This window comes from Equus asinus, chromosome 4 (genome assembly GCF_041296235.1).
Source record: "Equus asinus isolate D_3611 breed Donkey chromosome 4, EquAss-T2T_v2, whole genome shotgun sequence".
NCBI lineage: Eukaryota > Metazoa > Chordata > Mammalia > Perissodactyla > Equidae > Equus > Equus asinus.
This window is the reverse complement of record NC_091793.1, coordinates 53,462,403-53,483,178: the sequence shown is the minus strand read 5'-3', so window position 1 is coordinate 53,483,178 and position 20,776 is coordinate 53,462,403. Positions and strand designations below refer to the sequence as shown.

Below are 20,776 nucleotides of genomic sequence, written 5' to 3'. Positions count from 1 at the left end.
ACTGTTCTAAGGGTTTTATATCTAAAGTCATGTGCTGCATAATGACGTCTCAATGACAGACCACATATACAAGGGTGGTCCCGTGAGATTATAATAGAGCTGAGAAATTCCTATTGCCTAGTGACACTGTAGTCGTTGGAATGTCATAGCATAATGCATTGCTCATGTGTTTGTGGTTATGTTGGTATAAAAAACCTACTGTGCTGTCAGCTATATAAAAGGAGAACACACACAATTAAGTACAGTACATAATACTTGATAATGATAATAAGTGACTATGTTACTGGTTTATGTATTTACTATACTTTTTATCATTATTTCAGTGTGCTCTTTCTGCTTATTAAAAATGAAGTTTACTGTAAGACAATATGCTGTGTTAGACCGGCAGCAGCCTCACACATCTTGTGTTTACCGCGTCTCTTGATTGCATCATTTTCTCTTGTGTTTGATTTAATCTCATGTTGTTTTGTTCATCATGGCCCCTGAGCATCCAAAATCCACTGCTAATGTTGCTTTCAAGAGGCCATGTTGAGTGATTGACCTGGAAACAAAATTAACAGTGATTAGGGCCATGAAGGTGGAAAATCAGTGATGGTTATTGCTTGCCAGTCAGGCATGTCCCATTCCACCGTAGCGAAAATCTTGAAGAACAAGAACAAAGTGATGGAAGCTGTTAAAGGATCTGCTTCATTGAAGGCAATGAAATGAAGAAAGATTTGAGGAGGGCCTATGTCATACCTGGAGAAATTTCTAATGACCTTTGAAGACCAGGAAGAAGTGTACCCCCTTCAGCACCGTGATGATCACAACCAAAGCAAAAAATTTGCTTGTGATGTTGCAAGAAATGGATGGACCCAACTATGATGTTGAATTTACTGGTGGCTCTTGGTGGCTTAAACAATTCAAGAATCATTCGTTACATAATGTGGAAGTGAGTGGTGAATCTGTGAGTGCTGATGCGAAGGCAACTGAAGAATTTTTGGAAACTCTAGGTAAGCTGATTGTGGAGGAAAATTATTTGCCAAAGAAAATATTCAATATGGATGAAACCTCCCTATCCTGGAAATGGATGCCTGAAATGGCTTTTGTCCATAAGGAGGCCAAGCCAATTCCAGGTTTCAAGGCTTTTAAGGACAGGAAAACAGTCTTGCTTGGGGACAACGTTGCGGGCTACAAATTGAAACCCTTTGTGATCTGGCACAGTGAGAACCTCAGGGCCTTCCAGCATATCATTAGTGCACACTACCAGTGTACCACAGGAGCAAGAAGAAGTCGTGGATGACCCAGCTCCTCTTCCAAGATGCCCTCCTGTATTGTTTGGAGAATAACATACCTCTTGAGATTTTGTTTATCTTTATTGTTTGATAATATTCCCAGACATCCTCCTTTTATTAGTGTTCTTCATCCCAATATCAGAGTGGTGTTTCTCCCTCCAAATACCACCTCTGACCCAATCAATAGATCAAGGAATTGTAGTAGCTTTTAAGGCCTACCATCTGAAGGGGACCTTTGCCCAGGGCATTGTTGCAACTGAGAAGACACTGATTCAATTTTGGAAGGATCACAACATCTATGACTGCATCGAGAACCTTGCTTGGGCTTGAAGCGTTGTCATCAAGGAGTATATGAATGGCATCTGGAGGAAGACACTCAAGAGGTTCATCCATGACTTCAAAGGATTTGCCAAGGATGAGGACGTTGCAAAAATCAACAAGGCTGAGGTTGAGATGGCAAACAATTTTAACTTGGGTGTGGATGAGGATGACATTGAGGAGCTCCTAGAAATGGTTCCTGACTAATTGACTAACGAGCAGTTGTTGAAACTGGAACAGGAACACAGAGATGAAGAAGAGGCAAGAGAAAAGGAAACTGCAGGGGGGCTGGCCCCGTGGCCGAGTGGTTAAGTTCGCGCGCTCCGCTGCAGGCGGCCCAGTGTTTCGTTGGTTCGAATCCTGGGCGCGGACATGGCACTGCTTGTCAGACCACGCTGAGGCAGCGTCCCACATACCACAACTAGAAGAACTCACAGCGAGAAATATACAACTATGTACTGGGGGGCTTTGGGGAGAAAAAGGAAAAAAATAAAATCTTTAAAAAAAAAAAAAAAGGAAACTGCAGGAGAAGAAAAAGAAGAATTCCCAAGAAAATTCACAGTGAAGGGTTTAGCAGAAACTTTTGCAGACCTCGACGAACTTCTTAAAAAGTTTGAAAACATGGACCCCAACACCAAAAAGTTTTCATTAATAGAGAAGAATGTTCATGGTGCGTTATCTGCTTACAAGCAAATCTATGATGAAAAAAAGATGCAAACCATATGCAAACTATGCAAACCACTGACGTATTTCTGAAAAGAGTGACAACTCCTCAAGAAGAGCCTCAGGCAGGTCCCTCAGGAGGCGGTCCAGAAGAAGGCATTGCTAGCATAGGAGAGGACAGCTCCCAGCATGTTATTGCCCCTGAAGACCTTCCAATGGGACAAGATGTGGAGCTGGAAGACAGTGATGTCGATGATCTTGATGCCGTGTAGGTCTAGGTTAACGTGTGTTTGTGTCTTAGTTTTTTTAAAAAAAAGTTTAAAAGGTCAAAAAAAGTAAAAAAATTTTAAAAATAAGAAAAGCTCATAGAATAAGGATATAAAGAAAGAAAAATATCTTTGTACAGCTGTACAGAGTGTTTGTGTTTTAAGCTAAGTGTTATTTAAAAAGAGCCAAAAAGTTTAAAACATTTTAAGTTCGTAAAGTAAAAATGTTACAGCAAGCTAAGGTTAATTTATTATTGAAAAAGGAAAATCTTTTTTGTATAATTTAGCATAGCCTGTGAGCAGTGTCTGTAGAGTCCACAGCTGTGTACGGTGATGCCCCAGGCCTTCCATCACTCACCGCTCACTCACTGACTCACGCAGAGCAACTTCCAGTGCTGCAAGCTCCACTCAGGGTCAGTGCCCGATCCAGGTGTGCCACTTTTGTATCCTTTATACCATATTTTTACTGTAGCCTTTCTATGCTTAAATACGTTTAGATGCACAAATTCTCACCATTGTGTTAAAGCTGCCTACAGTATTCAGGCTAGTCACATGCCGTACAGGTTTATAGCCTAGGAGCAATAGGCTATACCATATAGCTAGGTGCAGAGCAGACTATACCATCCAGGCATGTGTAAGTATACCCTATGATCACACAATGACAAAATCACCCAGTGACGCATTTCTCAGAACATATCCCCATTGTTAAGGGACACATGACTTTATTAATGCAACATCTCACTGACTACCCAAAACAGTGAGCATTACTATGCCCATTTTGTAGATGAGAAAAAAGATACACAGAGATGTTGATTAATATAAGCCATCATCTCTCTTGACTGGAATATTGCAATAGATTCCTGACTGATTTCCCTATTTCCACCCTTCTCTCTGTTCAGTCTATTCTAAGACACAACAGGCAGAATGTTCCTGTTGAAATTTGAGTCACATCTTCTCACCCCTCTGCTCAAAACCTTCCAGCGCCTTCGTATCTTACCCAGAGTTGAAGCCCAAATCCACCCTGTGTTCTACCAGGTCCTCCTGACTGGGTTGCCGCCCTGGCCTCGCCTTGTTCCACTCTTCCCCCTGCTTGCTCCAGTTGGCTCCTCTGGCCTCCTTGCACCTTCCCTTTCCCCTCACTTTAGGGCCAGCACACTGGCTACTTTCTCCTTCTGAAGCTCTTCCTTCGGTTATCTCCGTGGCTCCCTCCTTCGCATTCTTTTCTTCAATAGCACCTTCTTAGTAAGCTTTCCCTGGTCACCTTATCTAAAATGACAGCCCCACACCCCAATGCTTATCTCCCTTCCCTGCTTTATATTTTTCCTTTTGGCTCCTATCATGGTCTAATATTCATATATTTACTTACCTTCTATTGTCTCTCTCCCCCAAGAGCATGTAAGTTCCATGAGATAAGAAGGGACTTTGTTTGTTCATTGCTATATCTCTAGTTGGCACATTATGGCTCAATAAATATTTGCTGAATGAATGAATAACTTGCCCTGTGTCCCATAGCCAGTAAGAGGTAAGATTTGATCTCAGGCTCTCTGATTCCAAAGCTTTAACCATGAAGCTTTATTGCAAACTGTAAAATATTAAGTAAATAACAGTTCTTGTGTGTTATTTAGAGAGATACTGGTGTTATATGGAAGAACACATATCCCACTTGCCTAAGCTGAGAAACTGGGAGGATTTGATTCCCAGTTTATTACCAAAGCGCTGATTGGAGACTTAGAACTCACTAAAAGGTAGACTGAAGTTCCCTCCCACCCACCACCCTCCTTTCTATCTCTAATATCCAGTCACCTACGGAATGGCGTAGGTAAAGTCTAGCCCAAGGGTAGACCGGACATTGAGTCATAGATGCTATGAGACAGTCTTACTGCCACTCCCCACACTGTGTTTCTATTCCATTGTTCTTTCTCTGCCCTCCCCTGCTCTTACTTTCCTTTCCAACCAGTTTTCCCAGTTTTCCATCTGTCCCACAGCCTGAGGGTGGCACTCCTGGTTTTTGCCTCACTGTGTTGGTGGCATCCAAGTGAGGAGACTGCGGATCTAGTCTGGGTCCGATCAGCCGTCCCTAAACCCTTCCCAGCTCTGAAATTATATATCTGAAGTCTAAAGTACTTCCACATTAATAAGTTGTTGTGTTCACACTATGTGGGGATTCAGGTCCCAGAGTCAACACTGAAACCAAGGGAGAGAAAGGAAATTGGAAGATCAGGCAATGATCCAGAAGTGGAACAGATTAAAGGCTGTATAACTTTAGTGGCCACTTGTTACTGCTGCCATCACTGCGCTGTCTGCTCCCCGCAAGCCTTATTTGGAATTCAGAGGCACTCGGTCAAACAGCCTGTTTTTATTCTCAGGGACTTCCTGCTGCAAAATTCCTATGTGTCTCATGTTTCACGCACAGAGGATTTCCTTTCAAGCTTAAGTTATCTTATTAGGGCCCTTTCCCCAGCCTGGTATAGATTACACTGTGCACCTGCCTTCAACTGTTTACCCTCCTGGGTCCCATGCTTGTTTAGTGTACATTTGGGGTTTATTCACTCAACAGTCTATAAACCATTAACTACAGCTATATTAAAGTTTTAAGACGCAATTATGAGGATTCCAACAAAAGGTTTATTTATAACGGTTGTAAGTTTAGGCATTTTGAGGAATCATATGAGTCAAGTGTAACAGCATGCAAAAAAAAAAAGTCATGGCATGGCCATATGCTTTTTTTAAAAAAATTGAGTTTACCCAGTGTGTTTTAAACATCCAGTGGAAGAATAACAGTCTGATTTCATCTTTCTTAGAGAGTGGGAGGCCCCTTCCTTTGTGACCTTCTGGTTTTCCTGTTAGTCTCCCTGCAGGACGACTTCCCTTCCAGCCACAGCAGAGCCGCTGCTCTGGCGCTCCAGAAGCCTTGCTCCATGAGGAGTGGTGTGAATGGTATTTACCGGCCAAGGAGGGAAGTCCTGCTCATCTTGGTGATGGTCCAAGATCATTCACGTTGCGGAGTCTTCTGATATTATTTTGTTCCATTGCCTGTAGGCACCTCTTGTTTCCTTTTTTGACCTCTTGGAAACCAATGTTCTTAAGAACAGAAGGGAGGGGAAAGAGAAAGAATTAGGGTAATCGTGATGATACCCATAGTTAACAGTTTTGAAGCTTACAACATGCCAGGCGCTGTAGCTAAGTACTTTACGTGCGTTATCTCATTGACTCATCATAGTAACTCATCTTATGGATGAGAAAACTGAGACTCAGAGGTGTTAAGTGCATCCTCCAAGGTCACCCAGATAGTAGTGTAGCTACCTTCCACCTAACAAAAAAAACTGTGTGGATTTTTTGCCCTCCCTATACAGAGCAACAGAGCTTCCCTTTAGCTTCTAGTATATTATGGAATTTCACTGAAATTGCTGTCTAAGGAATTTGTTTCCTTCCGCCCTCTTTGCATCCACTGCTTTCCTATGTTTTCCACTCCCCTTTTTTCCAGGTCACATAGTGTAGAAGAAAGAGAAAGGACTTGGAAATGGGCAAAGTCTATTCAGTTCTCACTATGCAGCTTCCTCAAGGTAAGAGCTGAGGTGCATACCTTAGTGGTTTGAGCCTCTGTTCCCCATATTAAAAATAATAATAATAGCTTTTTCATGGAGTTGTGGTGATGATTAAATATGATAACGTCTATGGAACTGGAATATTCTGTCTCTTCTTAAGTTGCCTAAAGTTTCCTCTTTGTACAGTATTTCATTCAATGGAACATACATCCACTGCCAAAAGTCCTAAGAAATGATACAAATCATTATTGGACTGTCTAAAAAAGAAAGGAAAGGAACAATCCCATTATTCAACATTTATCAAAACTTCCTAAAACTTCTCTTCTCTCCCAGTGCAGCTACCCCAACTCTGTCCAAAAAACCTGGTTATTCCTCATTGCTCCCTCTCCCTCCTGTCTCTCTCCCACTGACTTCCATGTTACCTGGTCCTGCAAGGTGACAGTTCTGTTGTCTGACCTTTGATCAGGGTGCATCGCCTCAAATTATTTCTAAAGCAGCCTTACTGGTAGAAATACATGCAACAGCAAACATCTCATTTTTTCCCTTCCTCTCTTCCTAATTTTTCCCCATGCATCTCTTTTTCCTCAATTATTTCCTAGATGGAAATAATTTACATTCCTCAAAAGTGATAGTACTTTGTTGGAGCCGGTATTACAGCATTTTCTTCTTTTTGTCTTGCATTTTATGGTTATCCATGTCTAATTTTTCAAATAGACTGTGAGTTCATTGGTTTAATTAGGAGTGCTTTAGGCCGCAGCTAACAGAAACTTTGACTCAGCGGGGCATAAGCAAATAGAGATTGCTTTTCTTACATACAAAATGTTGAGATGAAAGGACCCAGCTGCTGGCATTTGTTCAACAGCTCATTCTTTGCAGAGTCAAAGTCTCTGCTCTAGCTTAGTCTTTCATTTCATCAAGGAAGCTTTTCCAGAAATCCGAGCATGTTTTTTCTTATATCTCTTTGGGCTGGTCTTTGTCAAACGGAATACCAAGCTCAGGGAGCCTGGGTTGCTGAGGAGCTCCATGGGGGACGTGCATTCGAGGGAAGGGAATCACGGTCAGGCCTTGTGCCTGCTCTGCTCCTTAAAGACAGAACATGTATCTTTTCCAGTCCTTCCTCAATATGCCTAGTGCCACTTCTGGAACATAGAATGTACTCGATAAATACCTGTTAGGTTGATGAATTTATGAATAAGTAAAAAATGAATAGGTAGATGTGAGACTTTGCAGGTGCCAAGGGCCTGGAAGCCCTCGGGGAATACTCTTCACAAGACTGACTGGAGTCGGAACGTGGTGCAGAGAATCTTCCATGCTGAAATTAGGAAAAAAACGTTTATATAATCCATACTCTAATTTTTAGAAACTCTGCAAAAGACTTAGAAAGGTTCAAAGGGCACTCTATGACCTTTGAAAATTGTACTAGCTGTAGAATTAGGGAAAATATTTCTAAAGAAATCTGAAAGAGTTGATGATCTCAAATAGGTAAAATTATGGCTTTCTATTGTATGCTGCACTTAAAAACTTATCTGTGGGTTGTTTTTGTTTGTCTTTTGAGGAAGATTAGCCCTGAGCTAACATCTGCCACCAACCCTCCTCTTTTTGCTGAGGAAGACTGGCCCTGAACTAATATCCGTGCCCGTCTTCCTCTATTTTGTATGTGGGACACCGCCACAACATGGCTTGGTGAGCAGTGCTAGGTCAGCACCTGGGATCCTAACCAGTGAACCCTGGGCTGCCAAAACAGAGCACATGAACTTAATCACTACGCCACTGGGCTGGCCCCAAGACTTACTTGTTTTTTCACCTAAAAGTTTTAAAGTCATCAAACTGATGATAGGCTGGGAGAAAGTTATCCCTGATGAAGATTTGAGTAACCATGTCCACACGAAGCCAAAACGACTTGGTTTATTCAGAGACTTTCTTGAATCTTAGAAAAGTCTCTTCATGCGTGGGCAGCACCCTCCTTGGAAGTACACGCACACACCTTTTGTGGACTGACCTCGTTCCCGTCCCTGTTTTATGTCTTCCTTGCTTTCTATTTATTTCTTTTTTCTCACCTTATTTTATGTATCATCAGAGGCTGTCTTAAATCCGTCACGAATAAGGAAATAAATAAACAAATAGCGAACATGCATGGCACTATTTTCTATGACCATTTATGAAATGAAAAGCTGTAATGAACTGCATTTTTAAATAATTAAGCGTATTCAGAAACAGTCATAAATTTTGAGATAGAACTGATGTCAAAGGTAATTGAGTGTTAAAGATTGCACTTGAAAACGTATCTAGGCTTCTTTGAAGCGTGACACGTTGTAAGTTCACAGGTGGTTTGTAGTAATGCCAAGTGTGAGCTTAGGCACCTTAGATGGTGTTCGTATTTATGACGGCAAATCTGTCATTTTCACAGCTGCCACCCCACCCTCCCCCAACACTCTCCCTAATATTCCTTGGCCGATTAAAAAGTTATGATTATTATCTCATTTCCTTTTTGCCTTCAATTAGGTATATAGGAAAATAAGAAATCTTTTGTTTTTGTAGGACTTGGTTGGGCTCTATGCAACATCTATGCAAATAAATGTTGCTTTTCATTACTGCTTGTTAGATAAAAAATTACTCTAACCAATGCCTTATTTTAAAAAGAGCTATTCTTGGGAGCAATTCTTCGTTTAGTATAAATTCTCAGTCTGCACGGTGAAGTGAGTCGTACTGAAAACTTAACAAGTGGCTTAGCAGTTGATGCTCAGAGGCCCAGAATGACTCCAGCACCTTAACTGCTTGCAGATGTCCTGGGTAGGAAAAGAGATGCGGCTTTGTTTCATCGTGCTCTCTTTGCTTTTCATGGTAAGTGATTTTTTTACTCTTGACAGGACTGTCTATAAATGAACCCAACTGACTTTTCATTTATGACAAGGAGAATTTCCACAAGAGGGGGGAAAATCCATCAATCTGTTTATTCTTATTTAGTGAAAGGAATGGAATCTGATTGAAGAGCCATCACAAAGGGAATGACATCAGAGTTCCAGAATTCTCTGCTTCATGGTAGAAGTGCTCTGGAACCTGCGTTTAAATTTCTTTTCAGTTTAGGCAGCCATCTTTGAGTATCACAACCCCGCTGTTCAATGAGATTCGTTAGCACAATTTGAAACATTGTAAAGCTCTGTTTCAGGCTAGCTGGCGAAGCTGCTGCATCTCCTCCTCCTACTTTGTTGACTGCAGCCCTAGAGCGTCAGCGAGTGTCTGCTCATAACAAATACCACTCTCTCCGAATCACAGAGGAACGTGAGCTCTTTTCGTGGGATTTGTTTTAAACCTCTAAAGTACCAATACACACCCCTAACGAAATAATGAATCCAGGCAATCGTCTGCAATGGTTGCTGACATTACAGAGGGGCCAAAGGAAATTACGTGGCTCCTATTGGAATTTTACAATACCACCTATAAAGTATTTCTGTTAAAAAAATTTTTTAAGTTTTGTCAGATCAAGCTTTAGATCTAACTACCAGTTTGTAGTGAATAGAGGGGAAAAAAGGATGTATAAAAAGACACTACAGGAATTTATTCATGAAAATCCAGAATGTGAGTAACTCTATAGGACAATCTGGTTCCTTTGACAAATGAATTGCAGGTAAGACAAGGAGGGGAAAGCTGTAGATGAAAGGAGACTTACAATAAATATCAAACAAAAGCAATACGTGAACCTCCTTGTTTGAAACCTGATTTGAACAAGCCAACTGTATTTTTTTTTAAAGGATACAATTGGGAAAATTTGAATGCTGACAGTTTACTTAATAAAATTAAAGAGTTATCAGCGATTTTAATGTGCATTGATGGTATTGAGATAATGTTTTGGAAATCCTAACTTTTTAAATGTCTGGAATTTGCTTCAAAATAATTTGGGCAGGGGAAGATGGATGGTTTAAATGAAATAAACTTGGGAGTTCATTGTGCTCTTTTTCTACATTTATGTTTGAATTTTCCAAAATTCAAAAGTCGACAAAGAAGCAAAATTTAAAAGTCCCCAGGGCACAAACACACACACTGTTGTAAGAACTCAGATTCTAGTCTGACAATTTCCAGCCTGAACCTGGAGCAGTCTTTACCCCGAAGCCTTTCTTGAGGGTTTCACTGGATTATCCGGCCTTTATTCATATCCACGTGGTGCTGTGTGCTCACTCCTCTTGTTTGTAACATCATGTGGTAATTGCTGAGTCACTTGAGGAGTGGAATAATATTTTTGAATGAGCTTTTTGTTTCCCATATTTATTCTTACCTCTTGGCCTTTACCCCATTCATCCAGCGCAGCATATAGTTCATTGCCTCAAGGAGGGGTGGTAGAGTAGATATACAGAGACAAAAAAGGAGTTGATTCTTAAGCTTTGAGTTTCAAAGCCTGAGCCTCACGGAAGAGGAAGGACCCACATAGAGAAAACAAGTTTGATACAAGATGTGAGGAGTTCGAAAGAGCTAACTCATAGGCAGGCTTCCTGAGCTGGAGTATGGCGGACAGGGGCGAGATGGAGGGAACACAGCCTAGTGGGAGACAGAGACAGGTGGGATCTAGGATGAGGGACCAGGTCTGGAGGCTTCACACAGACAGGCTCAGAGCCAGTCTCCAGAGATAGCTTGCCCACAGTTGACCATCCTCTAGAGTGAGTGCTGTTTGGCACCAAGGAATCACGTGAGAGCTGAGTTAGCAGCCTCAGATGGTCCAGTTTCTTTCCAGTGGGGAGTGTATATCACCTTAGCTGTCCCTCTTGTTAGTGCTGGAGTCTTTTAATGTTGGGGAGGAGTGAAGATGGAGGGAATACAACTTGGTGGGAGGCAGAGACAGGTGAGATCTGGGATGTGCCTGAGCTCTGAACAAATTCAGAAATAAAACCAAGAAGGGCAAACATCTACAATATCACCATTCCTATTGATAAACCCTAGGTTGCAGATGTAGAATATGGATTACAGAACCCCAGATGAGAGAGATGTATCTTCTCTCCCACAGGCAGTGCTGGATGAAGGGCAGGCTCTCCCTCTGGGACGTGATGGGATGTCCCATGAGTTTTTTGGCAGCTCCCACTACTCATCCTGGTAAGCAAGTTTGCCCCCCCAAGAGGAAAAAGGGAGATGATATATGAGAATGTCCAGTTTAGTCTTCCCAGTTTTATCAGATAGGGAAGTGATTATACTTCCCTGTGTGATACAATTGGAGTGGAGAGCCAGCAGCGTCAACATTAGTTGTTCTTCTCTCAACATTAAAGGAGACACCAGGAATGAGGAATAGGCTCTCCCCTCTAATGATCAGCAACCAGCACATCACTGTACTGATCATCTGGCAGAGTGATATCTATTCTTAGAGTTGTGCGAGGTCTCATGTATGTATTTCATCTTGTAGGAGACATTTACCAATTTTTGACCACTCAGCACCAATACCCCTTCATACCTGCACTCTGATTGTATTTAGGGAAATTAATTCTCTCCACTGTGTGCAGTCTCAGTTTGGTCAGAAGCCCAGGTATTTGCTCTGCCATTATGGACCGTAAAGTGATTCCTGGAGGCTCCTTTCATTGGATCCTTTTTCTTATCACTCAAGAACCACCAAGAGGTAGGCACATGGTACTATCAGAGTCTCATGCAACTTTAAATCTTGAGTGGAATTATGCAAAGTTGGAGGAAATTATTGGAGCTCCTGAATGTCAATGGTACAATTTGGGCAAGATTGACAGTAAGACCTTCTGGAGTCCCCTGGTTTTGTGTAGTTCAAGACTCGATTGTCATCTCTTCCTTCCAATTTGTGGTCCCCCTATATCCTTTCAGTTAATCCTTCCCTTTGTGATTATGTTTGCTGAGACAGTTTCTGTTGCCTGCCACCATAGAACCTTAACCGATTCCTACAGCTTGGGAGGAAGCATCATGAAGTGGAAGAACCCTGAGCAGAGAGTCATGGGACCTGAGCTCTAGTTGTGGCTTTGCAGCTAACTTGCTTTGAGACCCAGGAGAGATCCTCAAACCTCTTTGGACTTTAATTTCCTCATCTATGAAGATAATAGGCCAGATAACCTTGAAGGTTCAGTTTTTAAAACTATAATTTCATGGCTCGGTTGTTACTTACTGGTTAGGGACCACTATCAGAAAATAATGATGCTTTAATTAAAGTAAGAACTTTTGTAGAAGTTTCCCTTGATGTTTCAACACATGAGGTGCTGTGACTATTCCAGATATGTCAATCTGTGACTGAGTGTTTACTCCGTAGGTCATCTCTTGGGTGGGGTGACCGGATATTGGAACAGATTCCTACAACAGAGAGAGTGAAGGGGCATGTAACTGCCTGTTCTTGGAAAATATTACTTCAGCTCACTGGGGTGTTTCTGACACAACGAGCCTCAAAGATGATTGATGGGGTTGGCTTTAGATCCAGAGAGTGGGAAATGCTGACGCATTACATTAAAATTCAAATAGAACCCATTCAGCAGATATTTGCTGGGAGTAAGGCACCCTGCCTTTCAGAGGGCTTGAACCTGTTGTAAATTTGAGGTGTGTATACACAATGTCTCATTTGGGAGTGATTGTCACAGAATGTTTCCTAACTTTTCTAGGCTTTTCCTTGTTTCTGGTTTCATAAAATTTGGTCTCTTTCAATGTGGATTAGCACTTTCAGTGACCGATGGATGGTACAAACAGCAACTGCCAGTTGCTTCAGATTTGAACTAGACTTTGTGGTTATTACACATGACCTATATTTCACAGCTTGATAACTCAGTAAATAACACTATAGCAACACAGCATCTAAAGGAAGTTTGACAATTCTTCAGATACTTCTAATGATTTCTACAATCAATTTGGATCCTATAAAATACCTGAAAATCTACTTGGAGATCACAATGAATGACCTGGATGTAGTGTGCTTGACTACCAAGATGAAAGCATACCAGCTCATCTGGCTTTGTTTGGATACTTACTCTCATAGGACTGATGGACCACTGGGCTTAGAGTCTTATCTGAGATATTTACTTCAACTGAGCTGATGATTTCTCACTTCTCAGATTCCTGCAATAGCTTTCCATCTCACTCAGAATAAAGGCCACAAGTTGTAGAATAGCCTATAAGATGCCCCCCACCCCCACCCCTGCTGTGATCTGGTCCTGTTTCCTCTCTTGCTTCACCTCCTTCCATCTTCCCTCGTTCACTCCTCTCTAGCCACACTGGCCATCTGGCTGTTCTTTGAACACGCTGAACTCTTGACTATCTCAGGGACTTTGCTTTGCCTGAATAAAGAGGCCTTTAGCACCCTCAAAACTGTGTGAAGGAGTTCTTCACTACCACCGGAATCCACCGTCCAGCCATCACCATCAACCACTGCATCCCGCTGCTGTGGGAACCAGAGCATCTGATGGTGGGTGGTAGGCCAGATGGCTGCCAGAGTTTTAGTTGCTAGTCTTTGTGCCAAAGTTGTCTTTTATTCCTCAAAGCCAGCTCCATACTAGTTTGCTGTGCTAAAGCTGGAACACCGCTTGTAAGGGTACCATGACCACAGTGCAGAGTGCAGCACTACAGTCTGTTAACAGCAGTAACTAACATTTGTTGAGCACTTACTGTATGCTAGGAACTTTACTCATTTAATACTCATAACAGCTCTGTGAGGTGGACATTATTATTATCCACATTTTATAGATGGCCATAACAGAGTCTCTGAAAGAGTTAGCAATTTTATGCAGGGAACAAGTGTAGAGGCTGGATTCCAAGCAAGGCATCAGGATTCCAGAAGTCGTGAATTAACGGCTCCAGAATCAGCCCGTGCTGTTGGGTTAAAGTGGGAAGGAACACTTTCTTCTACCTTTTTATCACTTTAAGCACAATGTATTCATGGAGTTTTCATTTTTAAAATATAGCTGTAATTTTGTTCAATTTTTACTCACTACACCAGGGGACAAATCTGTCAGGCTCTGGGCTAAAATCAGAATCAGAACTAGCTAGATACCACCTGGACGTTGGGGTTAGACTTGACATCACATGTAGCAAAATGTGGGAAAGCTTGCCTGTCTGTTTGATTTAAGTTAAAATAATGATGAGGAGGATGACTGTTTTTAAGAGCCGACTCATGATTAGAGTGAAAACAAGCATGACATCAGCTCCATAGGCCCTTCTCTCACCCCCCACTTTTGAAGTGAAGGTATCTCTACTTTTGTCATTTTTTTTGACATTTTGGACTTCCTGGTGTGATTTCTTTTGAAGAAAAGGTTCTGGTACTTAAAAAAAAATAAAAATCAAAGACAGCTCCAATCCACAGAGGTGTTACTGCTGTTCCTCCTCTTCTTTGTTGGGAGCGGTGGGCCTGGTGAAGACGCGATGCAGGCTGCAGCCTCGCGGGGAGTCGGTCAACCGGGACAGTCTGTTTTGACAAAGACAAACACAGAGGCCCTGTACCCTGGCCTTCTGGACAGAGGAGGATTTCCTGGCAAGAATGCCTTTGAAATGTTTTTTGCAGGTTTCTCTTTTGAAGTACCAGATAAACAAGACCGTGCTTTAAATTCCTACTATTGTCTTTGGCTGTTTCTCTTTTCTTGATGGATAAAAATAAAACTTAAAACACAAATCCCAGATATTTCCAATGTTGATAGTTTAAAAAGTTTGAGCATCACCACGCAGAGCAATTTTGTGCTTATTGGGACCACATGAAATTCTGATTTGCAAAGGGATTGCGGCCCGGTCTGAAGCCCTGCCACGACTTGTAGACTCGGGGTGGTACAGGGTGAGGGATGCTGCAACAGCTGTTGTGCTTTCAAAATGGTGAGAGCAGCAGCATCTTACGGTTCCCATAAGCCTGCTCTCCCATTCCCATTTTCGCTGTGAAAACTATGTTTAAAGAGGAAGAAATTATGTGCAGGTATAAAATTGAAATTATTTTATCACTTGGCTAAGTACTTTTAAAGCTGAGCATTTTATGAGTTCAGAATAAAATAGTGATGCTAGTGTGTAAATACTATTTACCTTTTAAAATAACCAGCTCAACAGGTGCCATGTTGCATAAAATGTAACATTAGGAAAAAGAAATCTCAGCACCTCTCAGAATATAAAGCACTGGAGAAAGTTTGCTGACGTTTCATCTGTCAGAACAGTAACAGAAAAGTTATCTCCTAATAGTGTATCCCATTCCCACAGTTGGGTTGTCTTGCATAGGACGTAGTTACTGAAATGATCTTTTTAAGTTTCTGGGTTGATATTCAGTAATTATTGGGCCACCAGTTCTTTATTTTTCTTTTACAGTATAATTCTATCCTGCAGCCTATTTTTTCCTTCTAAGAGGTAGAAAATGAATCTCTCAATGCCTGGCCCTGTATTGACCCATAGTAAATTCTAGAAATGTTTGCCGAATAAGTAAATAAACGTTGGCACTTCACAGTTCACTGAAAATGAGCAGGTTGAAGCATTTATTTGAAGTCCATTACTTTAGTACTTTTGAAATAGAATTCTATTTTCTGAGTCTGGTAACTTTTTAAAACTTTGCATAAATACATAAATTCTCACACTTTATTCCCACTGATTCCGCTAAATTGATGGAAGAACCAACAGGTTATTTTGGCGTGGACCGTAAATCTCTTGAAGTGTAAACTTAGAGATAAAGCTCAGATAGGTTAGTGCAGACGTGTAGTATCTAACTGGCCATAGAATTGTTTGTGTTTGGCCAATTTGAAGTGTTTACTTTTAATTTAGGTTAACTCTTTAGGGCCCTAAGTTGCCCTAGTAGGAGATGGAATCTTTCCCCCCATTTTCCATAGGAATGACCATTTTGGAATAGGAGTCAGGCTGGAGAATTTGTCCCTCGCTCAGAATATCTATTGCTGGAACACGGCTCTTATAGACGTTAGTTCTCTGGAGGGGACCAGACTGCTGTTATTATTTCTGACTTCAAAATATGTCAGTGATAAAAATAGGGTTCAACATATGGAGATATGCTTTGTAGAGCAGGCACATAACACTCTCATATGAAGTGATCCATCCTCCCAAGCCACTGTTAAATATGTTATGATGTATTTACTCGGCACACTGTGAACAAATAATTTACTTTATCAGAGTTAGAACATTATCCTCAGAAGGGATCTCAGAAATCCAGCTGATTCATGAACCCCGGGAATCTAAATCCAACTTCTCCCCAAATTACTCTACTCTGTAACTTCATCTCCTTGTGAGACGCCAAATCTAATCCAGGAGAGCTCTAAAAGTTGAGTAGTTCTTTCAACAAGGAGTTGAAGTGTCCTTTCTCTATCCTTGGTAGATGCTAGTTTGCATAGACACCTTTGTAGGGATCCGAGGGAAGGAGCTAGGACTGCTGGATGCAATTTACAGAGAGACTGATTTTTATTATTATCAAGAATAATTTTCTACTGGTCAAAATGGTCTTGGCATGGAGTGGGCTGCTTCGTGGTGGTGGCGGGGGTAATGAGTTATCCGTGACTGGAACTGAGTTAGGCTGTATAATCAATGGGCAGGAATATTATGGAAGAGATTCAAGCATCTGATGGGTGTTTGGGATAGATAATACCTAAAGGATTTATCCAATCCTGAGATATTATGATTCATTTTAGGATACACTTCTTCAGATGTCTCTTCTCGATTTTGTATGTGTATCAAACTGCCTACTGGACACCTCCACTTGGATGTCTCAAATTCAACGTGTCTAGCCTCAAACCCTTGATTTCTTCTTCCAACCCTGGTCATCCAAGAATCTTTTTGTATCAGTAAATGGCTCCTCTACACTGCAGTCAGAACAATTCTTTAAAAACTCTTTTATGGGCTTCTCATCCTACCTGCTGTTCCCTTTGCCTGGGACGTTACTCTCTCCTGCCATATAGCTGCATGGCTTACTCCTTACTTCCTTGGCCTCTGCTCAAATATCAGCTCTTCAGCAAGGCTCTCCTTGACCCCAGTATCTGAGGTAGCACCCCCCGTCACCCTCCTTGTTATTCTCTATCCCCCTTGCCTGCTTTATTTTTCCATGAGAAACTCACATCGCCACATATTTATTTACTCATTTAATTGATTATTTTCCATCTTCTCAACTAGAATAGAAGCTACTTAAGGAAAGAGAATTTGTTACATTGATTGTTATATCCTTAGTGCATGGAACCATTTCTGGCCTATAGCAGGTATTCAATAAATTTATGTTGAAATGATGTAAACAAATAATAGAGATTTAATTTAAACAGGAAAATAAAGAGTGAAAAATGTAGCATAATCTGTGTGTATACAGGGTAAAGGGAAAGGGATAGCGCTTATGAATCTTTCATAGTAAAGGGAAAAAAATTAAGGTCTTTGATGCCTGTCTGCAAAATTATTATCCCAAAGCAGCTGCCTTCCCATGAACCTCACATAGTCATCAATGCGCATGTTCCCTCTTGGCCTTCAGGAGGAATGGAGACGTTGCAAACCTCACCAGCGTTGACTGTGGTCAGTTTCCCCAGAGAATATGAATCCCCAGACATAGCAGATATCAGAACTGGTTGACACTGACTAGTAGATGTCCAGGGGTGAGGAGCGACCATCGATCTTGTCTCTAAGTCAGTCCTATAAGTGGGAGACAGATCTGTCTTTCATATTTAGAGGGAAAATAAAGTTTTCTAATTTACTCTTCCCACAAATAGAATCTTCCCCATTCCAAACCTTCTGGAACTAGGCTCTCTAACCTGTATAAATTATTAAGTTTCAGAGTATTTTTTTAAACACAGCAAACCTCCTATCTCAATTAAACTTGAGATGAAATGAGAGAATTGTCTTCAATTTTGTCACTAAAAGTGGTAATTTCCTCCCTATTTGCTTTAATAAAATGGCTTTTGTCCTAAATAATAATAACTGATTTGCTCATTTTCCTAAAAATAATATTACTACATTTTAAAACCATTTTTCAGTTTAATAATAGAAAATGGATATTCTCATAAAGAATACATTTTAAATCTTTTCAATGTAACAAGAGTTGTAAATGCTAGTGGGGAAAGCAATCAATTTTTATTTTTCTTGAAATCTGAATACATCATCTTACAACTATCACAGAATTAAAACTTGTTGATAGCAAATTTTGTGGGAATTGTTTATTTTAGTTCTTGGAGACTTGTATTTTAATGAAAAATATGTCAGAGAAAATAAAGAAAAATGTCTCTAGATTCCTCAAGGAGTATTTTTTTTAAAGTCATGTTTAGGGTTATGCACTGAATGCGGGGAAGGATGCTATAAATCCATGGTCCGTTCTGGAAGGCAGTTTAACAACTCATAAAACATCACACTCTTTGACCCAGTACTCCCGCGTCTAGGCATTTGCCCTAAGGAGATAACACACAAGAATGAAAAGATGTAGGCACATGAATATTTCTTATAAATCTGTTTTTAATGTAGAAAAATTGGAAACATTGCAGACATCTATCCAGGGGACTGATGAAGTAAGTTATTGCAAGAAACGCAAGAAACTTCTTAAGCAATTCAACTTGATGTAGTTCAATGTTTATTGACATGGAGAGACGTTTGTGACAGTGTCGAGTGAAAAAAGCAAGTAAAAAATGCTCTAAGCATGATTCCATTTATGTAAAATTGTATCTTTCTCTTTAGAAAGAATGTCAGTGAAATGTTATTTGTAGTTATTTATGGATAGTGGGATTTTGGTGATTTACCTTTTCTTCTGGGAATTTTTTGTTTTTTTAAGTTTCTATTGTGTGTATGTATAATTTTAATAAACAATGAAAGTTCATAGATGAATTTCTTAGAACGAAGTAAAATCTAATAGAAAATATACTATTTAGACTTATGGCAGCAAATCTAACTGTAGTCAACTTGGGATCAGTTTGTTTAATGTAAGAAGAAGAAAATTGGAAATAATATTATATGCAGAATTTCTTCCTGAAAATAAAATTTTAAAAAGCATTTTAAAAGATGATCTAAACAACATGAGATAGTGTGTTATTTAAACCCAATCTGGAAGAAGGCATATTTTTAAAAAATAGTATTCCTAGAATTCTAAAAATCTTTTCACTTACAGTACTTTCGTATGAAAATGATCTTTCATATGGATGTTTTAGAGACAGCTCATTTGATACCTAGTAATGAACTGAGGAGACCCTGGAAGCATGTGGAGGTCCTGGTTTTGGGGCTGAAGAAAATCCCTAGCACTCAGACCTCTTGTGGTGAACAGTTTTCGGCTGAATGATAATCTTGCTCATCTGATCGCCCCTCATTGCCACACATGCTTGTTATGTACATATTTGGAAGCTCTTAAAGTGTACAGTTTTTAAATCAAAGAAATGGATAAACTTTTTATTGATTGATTTCTATAGGTAAAGATTGAACAGTTGCTACTATGCATTTAACACAAGCTCCCAGGAACATCCTCATGAACTAAGTTTGAGAAACAATAGTTGAGAAAAGCTGTTGAACTACAACGATGAAGACAATGAAAGACATGCACATTCTACAAGGAAGATTCCACGATACATTCAGAACTATATTCTTAGAGCACTTAGAAATCAAAGAAGCTGAAATCATAAAACTCCTAGCAGAAAACATAGGCAGTAAGCTCTTCGACCTAGGTCTTAATCATGGTTTTTAGAATTTGAAACCAAAAGCAAAAGCAACAAAAGCAAAAATAAACAAATGGGACTACATCAAACTTAAAAGCTTCTGCGTAGAAAGAAAACTATCAACAAAACGAAAAGGCAACCTACTGAATGGGAGCAAATATTTGCAAACCATGTAACTGATAAGGGGCTAATATCCAAAATATACAAAGAACTCATATAACTCAACAGCAAAAACATAATTCAGTTAAAAATGGGCAGAAAGTCTGAATAGACATTTTTCCAAAGAAGAGATACAGATGGTCAACAGGTACATAAAAAGATGCCCAGCATCATTAACTATCAGGGAAATGCAAATCAGAGCCACAAGATATCTCCTCACACCTGTTAGAATGGCTATTATCAAAAAGACAAGAAATAGCAAGTGTCGATGAGGATGTAGAGAAAAGGGGACATTCGTGCCCTGTTGGTGGGAATGTGCATTGGTGCAGGCACTATGGCGAACAAAAAGTGAAAAGTATAACTACCATATGATCCAGCAATTCCACCTCTGGGTATTCATTCAAATAAAATGAAAATATCCATGTATCCCCAGGTTCACTGCAGCATTGTCTACAATGGTGCACTATACATGTGTATATAATATATATATCATATTCCACTTATTCCATTCCGTATATATATGGACCAAAGCCATATATATACGGAATGGAATAAATGGAATATAATTCAGCCGTAAAAAAAGAATGAAATCTTGTCATTTACACTATCATGAATGGACCTTGAGGGCATTATGCTAAGTAGAATAAGTCAGACAGAGAAAGACAAATACTGTATGATCTACCTTGTTAATGTTAAAATGTTAAAGAACAAAAATAAAAACAGGCTCATAGGCACAGAGAACAGATTGGTGGTTCCCAGGGTTGGGGGGTGGGGCGGTGGTAGAAATGAATGAGGAGGTAAAAAAAAAAAAAAGAGGAGATTGTAATAAAGCAAAGCTGCTTATTTACTTTGCACACAAGAAAAATATTTTTATATATTTGACAGTTCATTAATTATTTTCCCAGTATTTGATACTATTTTCACATAGAAATCTTAATCACTAAAAAAAAATATGTTTTAGTCATCAAAAAATCCATAGAAAACACTTAGATTGACTGCTTGAT

At 40.1% G+C, this 20,776-nt stretch overlaps 1 long non-coding RNA gene across 4 annotated transcripts in view; it reads left to right on the top strand.

The window, feature by feature from the left end:
- LOC123277008 (uncharacterized) overlaps window positions 1-20,266 on the top strand; it is a 43,614-nt gene extending 23,348 nt beyond the window's left edge. For all 4 annotated transcript variants that reach the window (XR_011502703.1, XR_011502702.1, XR_006513645.2 and 1 more), the window contains exons 6-11: window positions 2,809-2,951; window positions 5,369-5,556; window positions 6,006-6,084; window positions 8,848-8,907; window positions 11,060-11,145; window positions 11,931-20,266. This is a non-coding gene — a long non-coding RNA (uncharacterized lncRNA). The remainder of the gene's footprint in view (window positions 1-2,808; window positions 2,952-5,368; window positions 5,557-6,005; window positions 6,085-8,847; window positions 8,908-11,059; window positions 11,146-11,930) is intronic.
- Window positions 20,267-20,776: the final 510 nt, after the last annotated feature.